Source organism: Aptenodytes forsteri, unplaced genomic scaffold (genome assembly GCF_000699145.1).
Source record: "Aptenodytes forsteri isolate BGI_AS27 unplaced genomic scaffold, ASM69914v1 Scaffold46, whole genome shotgun sequence".
In the NCBI taxonomy this organism is placed as follows: Eukaryota; Metazoa; Chordata; class Aves; order Sphenisciformes; family Spheniscidae; genus Aptenodytes; species Aptenodytes forsteri.
This window is the reverse complement of record NW_008794774.1, coordinates 7,345,799-7,356,032: the sequence shown is the minus strand read 5'-3', so window position 1 is coordinate 7,356,032 and position 10,234 is coordinate 7,345,799.

The window sequence follows — 10,234 nt, the reverse complement described above, 5'->3', positions numbered from 1 at the left end:
GGGAGCCGCGGGCGGTGGCTGCCTCGTCCTGTCTACAGTCACGTAAATCCGGCAGCTTTTTAAACGGTGCCATCATAGTAAGATGGGTCTGAGCCACCAAGGTGCTTCTCCATGATGTGGCTGTGTGAGCGCACCGTGAGGGCAGCCCGGCTGCCCAGCCTCGCCTCGCCTCCCCTCCCCCACCTTCCCCTCCCCTCCCCCGGTCGCAGGGGTTGGCTGGGTTTCACGTGCTTGCGTGCCCGGGCGCTTTGGGCCTGGGTTTTTGTGCGGGATGCAGGGCATGAATTAGTCTTCTAGTGCTGGGCCAGGTTTGGACTCTTCCTTACATCCAAACTGAAATGCAGACTTAAATCCAAAGACTTAAACAGAAGCAATGTAACTTGTGTTGAAAAGGATGAAGTAATTCATTATATATTCCCTAAATGTGAAAAAAACAAGTCTTTATCAGCTTCAAAATTCCTGCAGGGTGAGTCTCTTCAATCTAAGTATTTTGACAGGCAGTGATCAGCAAGCTGCAGGGACATCAGGAAGACACTGGACATCAAGAAGAACTCATGCTCTTTGCTGCATGTTATGCAGCTTTCTCAAAGGCAGAAGAACAGTTTAAGCTCAGCTCTGATGTATTTTGACGACCACTGTGTTACCAACAGGTTGAAAGCTCCACACAGCAGGGACTAAAGAGGTTGTATTCTCAATTAAGATTGTTATTTCAACACAAAACAGCACTTCCATTCCTGAACATTGAAGCAAGAAGCAACTTCTGTTAGACGTGTAATGTCAGAATGGCTGTCACTAAAAATATCTTCAGAAAACGTCGCAAGTATTTTGAAAGGAATTTGTTTGAAAAGGGCTAGATTATCCTCTAATGTAACTCAAGGGTGTGTACTGTGAGTTGGTTTAAGCTGAAAGTAGTGAAATGCTGACAAGTGTGAAGCAAAAGTAAATGTAGGCAAGTCCGTCTATTTTTTTTTTAACAGTTTCTTAGTTCTAAAAGACTAGGGAATTGCTTAGTGTCTTAATGTATTGCTTCCAGGTTCTCCAAATAAAGCCATAGGCAGTTTATGGCATCCAAAGGGTCCTGTTCCTGCTTCCGTTGAATTGGTGGGAAGCACACACTGACACTTAAAGACCCAGAAAAAATCCAAAAGTGATTCGGAGAACAAAACTGTTCTCTTGAGCTGCCTACAAGTGTACATGCAAAGTGAAGATCAGTCAGATCCCATAGGTCATGTAGACTGCTTGTTTTCTCCTCATAACTTATCCAAGTCCGCTTGCTGATGCAGCTGCAGTATCCCAAGGTCAGCTAAAAGGACCTGAATGACCTTTCACAGCGATGTATTTTGGTCTGTCTCTAGGTGACCATAGCCAATGGCATGACTCAAAATGCAGGGTTCAGTCTCCTCTTCCCATTCCATCCTTTCTGCTTCATCTAAAAGCATCTCCCTGTTGACAGGTTGGTTCATTATTGACTTGCTGTGTGGTACTTAGGGCCTCATATTCTCCATTTAGTGCTTGAGACACAGTAGGACGTACACTGCTGTCTGAAGTGGCCTGGGCCTGATTTATGCTGCTTGGTCCCCTGTTCTGTCAGTAACCTAAGTGACAACTAGACCCAAAACCTGTTGAATTGGTCTGTGAAATCACTGAATCTTAAATATGTTTAAAAATCTTTGATAGTGTTTTATAAATAAGTATAGATGGCTATATATTTGAATAGTTAGGAAACCTTTATAATTTATTATTCAGTCAGACTAGAGAAATAAAAGCTGAATGGAGAGGGGAGAGTCTGTGTAGTAAACCGGGTAATAATTTTGACCATTGCTAATTTTACTTGGAAACAGACAAAAAAAGGCTTTTAGTGGAGTTGACTGTCTTAGAGTTTTGAGGTCTTAACATGCTGACCAGATTAACGGAAGACGGGGCATTTTTTGTGGGAATTTTAGTGTGGGTTTCCCCCATCACAGTAAGTTTGACTCGGTGGAAGAATTGCACAGCCGAGCATTTTCCCAGTAGTGGAGGGTGTGAGTGGGGTGCCCGCCTTCTGTACCAGGGAGTGGGGGGCGAGGTGGCAAAGAGAGGTGGTGTGGGGCTCTTTCTGGATCTCAGCAAATGCCCAGCAGCAAATGGCTTAATAAAATAGCTGATAGAACAGAAAGAGGAATGTAGATAGCAAATAAATCTTATGTCCCTTCAGGTAGTGGGAATCTTGCATTCATGCAGCATTGGACGGACCCCAGATGGGTTTTCCCATGACATGTTGCACAGATCCCATATGTGGAGAGAGGTTCCTCCTTTTTGGTTGTTCGAGCTACTATACAATTTTCTTACAAGAAAACAACTCTATTCATAAAGGATGTTTGCATGACAACTTCGTGCAGCACTTCAGATAAGGGCAAGGCCATGCAGGTAACGTAATCACCAGTAGCGAGTGGGAGCTGCCTGCAGGCTCCTCAGTTACAATGCGCTGGCTGAGTTTGTCCTGCGCCAAGGAGACAGGACATCCTGTCAGCGTAACACAAGCCTGAGGGCCACACTGGACACGCAGCGCAGCACAGTCCTGCACCTGCTCAGGTCAGCTGTGACTCCTCAATGTACAATGGTCTCCTGGTCAGGATCAACACATTTCACCCTTTGATCCACATACACATTACCTTTCCCAAAGATAGTATAAATTACAGATTACATTAATAACATATGGGCTTCTCTGGCCCAAAGTGTAAGGCCCAATAGAGCAGACATGGCTTATTCAAGATCACTGACTCCTGGGATACAGGAGTATACTCCTTGTCTTCCGCAAGACTCTCAGTGCAGCTTGTCAGGTCCCTGCCTCACGTGCTCCTGGGGCGGAGAGTGAATCGGTCCCAACTGCCACCACATCCACTCTTGCAGTAGGTAGACATGGGGATTATGGATGTATTTGATATGCTGCTTTGTTGTTCTGTTTCCTTTTTTCCCCCACCTTGATAGAGACTTTTTGTTTGTTGCCGCATCACCTTTTAGCCAACCAGCTTTTCTTTTCAAAGCTGCCGTGTTGCAGAGCTTGCCTAGACAGGTGAACTGTGTCTCAGTAGCATGTTAACCAAGGAAACTTCTCTAGTCGTGTGTCAGCTGTGTTATGCCCAAGAGAGGAGACCCCTGGTCTCTGAGTACAGTGCAAAGTCTGCTATTGCCCGAATGAGCATTAGCCAAAATGGCTTTCAATTAGATGAAAATTGCGATGAGATCTCTCGAGGGGAAAGGAACTTACAGCCTCCTGAAATATTTTGATGCTGACAGTTCTGATCCTGTTTATACTGTGGAGCACCTTGCTTTGAGAAGCACCTCACCAGAGTGGCTTCATGCTTGGCATCAGGATATCAGGGATATCACATCCATTCTCTGGATTAATTGACTTCAGTGCCTAATTCCCAGCACTGTTTCAAAACCCTGACTTTCATGCAGGTCGTCTAAGGACATTGATGGATGAGGACATTGAGTGTACATAACCCAAACACTCTCACAAAGGGCTTTTGGTAGCTCCAGAGACTCAGTCCTGGCTTGAGACAAAAGGAATCCATCTCATCTGTATGAAACCATTTACTGTCTTCATCTGTTTTAATACCATTTTTTCTATGCCCAGATCTCAGAAGCAGGAAAAAAGCAGGAGATATCTCTTAATGGACATGCTTAAATTCACAGATATTGCTCCTGATTGCCTTTCAACTTGCAGGTCTTCTAGAGCCTGGCTGTGAAACTGAGATACACCCTGAAGTGGTGTCCCCAGCTCCCAAGGTCTTCTATTAAAGTAAAAGAAATACGTGGGAATTACGAAGGCAGCATCAGTGCCAAAGTCATAATTGGGTTTGATTCAAAGTAGTTCATACCAGCTGCAGATTATGCTGCAAAATCTGCTTTCACTAGTCAAATTTGAAAGAAATTTGACACCTCTGGGAGGTGTCTCCAACATAATTTCCTGCTGGTCTTAATGTGGCCTATCTGTTATACAGAAAACAATAAAAGTAGAATTCAGTTAGCCTGGATTGGGCTGCCAAAAAGGCTTACCACCCTCCAGTTCCTGTGACGAGTTTTTGCAAAGGTCAGTAAATCCATGAAAACTGCCCTGTTTACTGGCCTGTGAATTCTCTTCCAGGAGAGAAACTAGACAGGAATCCTTGGCTCCAGTTACACTTTTTCTAGGACATTCCGAGTTGTTTTATCAGGGGACAGTCATCCTGTGAGGGGTGATGCGCTGGTAACGCTCTCCAAGAAATGGCAGAAGGTTCTTTTGGCAGCTTTTGTAATGTGCTGTGATGTCTCCCAGTGAAGGTTATTATCCAAATGCAAATCATACAGTAACAGCACTGATAATGGCCTAATCTGCATATCTCGTTTCTTATATGGAGTTTTATCCAAGCCAGAAAGCAATACTAGCTTTAAAAATGAAGGAAAGGAATAAGGAAAGTCACAGTTTAGAATATATTGCAGAAATGAATAGCAGCAAAATATATTAAAGAAAAGAATACAACAAAACCCTGCCACTATTACAATTTATTTATTTTAAATCTCTTAAGCCAGATAATAAAATACAGTTTTAGCAAATGGGCCTAGTCAGCTATGTCTTTAGCCTTTATTACTAAGATTAAGGCTTATTTAAAACACATTAAACTTCTAGATGCAGCTGCTTTTACTGCAAACAGTAGTCAGCTATGAAGGGCCATCACTCCACACACACAGAGCTTCCATGGACTTCAACAGAAGTTCAGTGTGAGGGTAGAATTAAGCAAAAAGTCCCTGATTTGTATCCTCAAAGCCTGTTGAGATTAATGGGAGTTGAAATTGCTTAACACTTGCCAGGGAGTGCTCTACAACTCACAAGATTAGGCTTGACATGCCTTACTGAACCTTATCCTGCAGCAGTTCGTAGATAAAAACTCCCTTTGTATTAGCACAAGCAAGGTTCACAGGATAACTAGGCTGCCTGTAACTGTACAGCACTTGCTCTGCTGAAGGGTAATGTAGAAAGTTTGAGACATGTTCCTGGCAAAGACTAATTGCTATCACTGTTGGAGCACTTCAGTTTCCCATCGATTGTAGTGAGTGGCAGAGAGCACCAAGACACTGAGGTATTAAACCCTAAATATGCCAAATTTTTCTCTAAAAAAGAAATAAAACCCAAATTGCCTTTTCTTGTCTGTTATTTTACCTCATTTAGCTCTCTTGGCTTAACCAATATGAACTAAAATACATGCATTTATGGGTTTTATTTTTAGTTTAGACATGCCTATAATGTGAATGCCAAATGACATTATTTTATCCCTTCCTTTTGGTTAGTTGCTCCAACAAAATCTAGTAAGCCCTCAAGGTAGTTTTTCTTACGTGTAGAAGCATATTTCATGGTCTTGTGGGCAAAGAAGTGGTATTTCTGAGTTTCCAATTCCTCCTTCATGCTCACCAGGGTTTTCTTTATCGAGTCATTACTTGATTTTACTTGTGAGCTGACTGAAAATGACCATCTACAACTGAACTACTAATACGGAGTTTTTCCAGGATTTACTATATTAAAGATCCATTTTTTGTAACTGAAACAAAATAACTGGTTGTACTACAAGTGAAGGCTACTTAGGACCATTAGTACATTTTATGTTGAGCTTGCTATGTTTCCAGGCACATGATGTTTCCTACATTCCTGGATGAGGTACTGTTTTCCTTCTGGTTTTGTTAATGGTGGCTGTAAGGTGCTGCTGCGTTGACTAAGGCCTTGACTGGTCACGTAGAGCTAGAGCCAGTAGAGTACTTCTTGCTGGTGGACTTCAGACCATTAATGAAGCAAATCTGGAGCAAAATTCAGACTGAGTACACTTCTTTGTAGATTTCAGGAAAAGTAATTAAGTAGCCCTGTCGTAGGTTAACATAATCGTTATTTTACACTGAGGAAATAGTGCTAAATGTTTGGCTGCGGGTTCCTGGGTTGCATATTCAGGTTGAATGACAAGACAGGGAAACTGGCCTTCAAATGCAGACATGTTGCACGCGGGGTAAAATGGCTTTGGATTTGTAAGCATTGTTGTATTTGACACTTTGGCTCATGGGCACAAGTGACCAGATGGGAAGTGGTGGCAGGCAGCAGCTTGTTTACCTTGAGTTATCCAGTGCTCTCCAATTATAGAGTGTCTAGTGGCTGGGAGCACTCACCATTTTTTGGGGGGGGGGTCCCCCCCCCCCCCACCCTCCCCTGCCACAACATCCTGTCTCCATTTGCTAGATGCTGAGATGTTCTGTACAACACAGTTCTGCATCACTGTGTGCAGACCCTCACCGTTCTTGTTGCAGTTAGGGTCTCCCACACCTGCAGCTCCTTTAGTTAACAACAGGAGAAAGAAGCTTCTATTTTGCATAGACTGATTTAAATACAAAAAAACCCAGATAAAGTCCAAGCTCTTTTGGAATGAATATATGTAAATTGAAAAGAATATTCAGATATTCAATGTTATATAGTTTCTGTTTGCTAGAAGACCAGCAGTGTATCTGTGACTACGTTTACACTAAGAAAAAAATTGTAAAACCTCCTAAAATCTGACCCGGAGATCCTGAGCTGTTACCTGGATGGAGCTGAGGGTGTTTCGCAGTTCAGAGGGAACAGCTAAATCAGTTGAAAGAAGGCTTTAAGTATGACCGGGGAGCAGCCAGAGCGGAGTCCCACAGCACCTGGACAAGAGCTGAAGAGGCTGGTGAGGTGGCCAGGGTTAGCCACCGCCCAGCGGACCCGAGGCAGCAGTCCCTGGTGATGAGGAGTATCTGGGACCCAGCCAGGAAGCTGAGCCTGTGGGTCACGGTCTGGACTAGCAAGGTGTGAGGCCAGGCATACGCTTGGCTGCACTGTAGCTCAGGAAGGCCCTGGGTGAGGGCTGTGCTTAAGTGCAGCTCCTGAGTAAAGCAGTGAGGCCCCTACCAAGGCCCTTTCTCACACAGCTTGCTCCCAGCAGTCAGACCCCATAGCAGGGCTTGAGCACAGACAGCCTAACCCCTGGGGAGGGAGAAGGATCTGTCTCATTCTACATGGATCTCTGCTCCTTTATTTCTGTGATTTGCCCTTAGATTTGAGTGTGCCTGGGCATTGTTAAGTCATTTATCTGTCTGAGCAATCTCCTTGTGTTTATACATTTGCTGATTTGTTAATCTGATTCTGGTTTCAAGCACATAAAAATGAAAATTGCAAGCAGATTTGGATTGTTGAGGCATGACTGTAGTTAAAAAAAGGGATCCCAGGAAGCTTTTAATATTGTGTAAGTTCACTGTAAATATTTCCGTTCTGCATTTTGAGGTACGTTATCCTTGAAAAACTCTTATTTACTTCCTTTGAGGTACGTTATCCTTGAAAAACTCTTTACTTCTAGCTTTCCTGTCTGTAAAGCTCTCATTGGCTTCGGAAGCCCATGGTGGCGTCGTGAAGAGTTTGGTCCCAAAGCAATGTACTTGTCATCTTGTAGGCCACATTTTAAATATCCTAATACTGAATTGCTTTTTGAACCAAACTTGCACAGGTCATTCTGCTATTAATTTCAATAAATGACTTTAAGTAGTTGCTCAAACTTGCTGATTAATAATTACATAGAGCTGTCAAACGAGTCTTCAGCTGCTGCACGTAAAGGTACTCCTGAAGTCTGTGGAAAATCTGTATCTTTCTCTGTAATCTTAGAAATGCATTTGTGTATCGTGTCATGAGAACTATTACCTATGATCTGACACAAAAGAGCTGGGACTCTTCCCATGTATTACATTCTGTTTATATTGGGTCTCTCCAATATGTGGGATCAAAAGCACAGTTATGGTTTATAACTAAGATGGGGAAGTAATACTTAATGCTAAATCTCAGAGCACTGTTCAGATACTGATACCAATATTTTTATCCCATTTCACAGGTAGGAAACTCAAAGAAAGGAGGGAAAAAGATTTGCCCATAGCTTCACAACGAAACTACAGCAAGATAAAGTGAAGGTCAGAGATTTGGGTTAGTTCCACATACATTTGATCCTGCCTGTGTGCAGAGGGTTATACTAGATGATCTCCTGAGGCTCTTTCTATCCCTGCATTTCTATGATTCTATGATTAGCAGCATTTTCCTTTTGGGATATTTGGGTGTGGGGATGGTGTACAAATGTGTGTATTTTTCACCAGGACATAATGTGTATACTCAACATAATTTTCTCTGAAATTCACATTCAAAAACAAAAAATTGGCCTTGCTCCAATGAGTAATTTTGCACTTACTGTGTGGCTAAGATGGTGTAGGCAGACTTGCAACTATACTAAGAGTTCCTAGTACATTTTCAGAGGAGAGCGCTGACTGGGTTATTCCCACTGACAATAAGGATTTTTAAGGTTGAATGGATATTCTTTCGTATTTTTCCAAAGTATAGAAATAATTTCCAACTCTGCTTACTATTATCTAGACTGTAGTCCATTAGCACGGTTTTAATTGATAGGTATGAACAACCTGTGCATATATTAATGTGTCAGAAAGTGATATCCATTGTATTGCACTGCCAGGCTCAAAGGTTTGTGATCTGCAGCATGATGCCTAGTTGGAGACCAGTCACTACTGGTGTACACCAGGGGCTGACACCGGGGTCAGTACTGCCTAATGTCTTCAAGACTGATTCAGATAACCTTAGTTACAGTCTCGGAGAGGATTTCTTGGATCAGATTTTTAGAAACAACATTTAATATCTTTCTAGAAAGCAAGAATTCTACTTCAAAGGAAGAGTAGATGTTTCATATACCTACTTACTCGAACATAAAGTTAGAATCTCATTGGTGTTTTCATAACATGGGATGATCAATGTAACAAGATAACATGTTTTCAAGATACTAATTTGTTCTCTGTGGCGATCAATAATTACGAAGAGTCTTTATCTGAACATCAGAATCCAAGTGGGAAATTCAAACTCAGTAAGTGACTTTCAAAAACATATTAACCGCTTTAAACTGTCAAGTGTTTTGAATACACTTCTGCAAATCCTTGAGGCCACCTCGCTGTCTACTTTTATATTCCCATCAGTTTATGAAGTGCCCTAAAGCTGTTATTTTGAAATGATATTTCATATTATGGCAACACCTTAATCAGTAATGATCTTCTAGAATTTACATTCAAGATAAAAGATTGCCAGCTGCAGCAAAGCAAGCCATGAGACTGGGATACAAGTGACTTGGAAACAACAAACTGCATTCTACTTTTCACTTACACAATGCAGCACAGCAAAACCTGAGGAGGATTCAAGGAATGCAATTAAGGAAGTGATTTAGATTGTTTTATGCCTCAGCTCCACTTTCAAAACATAAAAGTGCCTATTTAAAAAAAATGGTTTTCTACTTTAGCACATTTCAGGCTACATGAGATTAAAATTACTGTCTTCATGATCCACTTGCCTAAAAGCCTGGTAGTCACCTGGTAACCTTCAGTTCTTGGGCAGCTCATCTCAGAGCAATATGCCTGTACAATTCCGCCAATTGCAACTGTACAGGTATCTCAGAGAGGAGGATGACTGTATTGTGTCTGCCAGCGTAGGCATTTCAATTATCGGAATCATGCTCTGTGATTCTTTTCCAAGAGCAGCAGAATCTAGTCAGTTTCTGTGGCCAAGGGTGAAACGGTATTTGAGAGTTAGGGAAAAAAAGCTTATTTTACAAAATATGTAAAGAATGGCTTTTGTTCCTGTGTGCTTGAAAAGCTCTGTTAGCTGGATTAGTTTTATGGGTAGCTTCCAACTTGGGGTAGAGGACAATACTCGGAATTCCTATGATGAGGACAAGCCCCTGGGTCATGTTTTATACTAAAGACAGAAAAGTGACATAGATCTTCAAATGCAGACTTCCTGGGTGCTGTGCCACCGCTTTTCTTCTTTCGTGCAGTCAGTTAGGAAACCACAGAGAAGACGAGAATGTGGGTGATGCTTGTGGGGCACAGGGAAGCATGGATCAATGGCAGGGATTAAGGTCTTCTTGGTCCTTCCAGTTAATTCATCCTTGCTGCTAGACCAGCTTTTTATTTAGGACTTTTTTTTTTTTTTTTTTTTTTTTTTTTTTTTTTTTTTTTTTTTTTTTTTTTTTTTTTTTTTTTTTTTTTTTTTTTTTTTTTTTTTTTTTTTTTTTTTTTTTTTTTTTTTTTTTTTTTTTTTTTTTTTTTTTTTTTTTTTTTTTTTTTTTTTTTTTTTTTTTTTTTTTTTTTTTTTTGTTGGCACAAACACAAGCCTATTAGA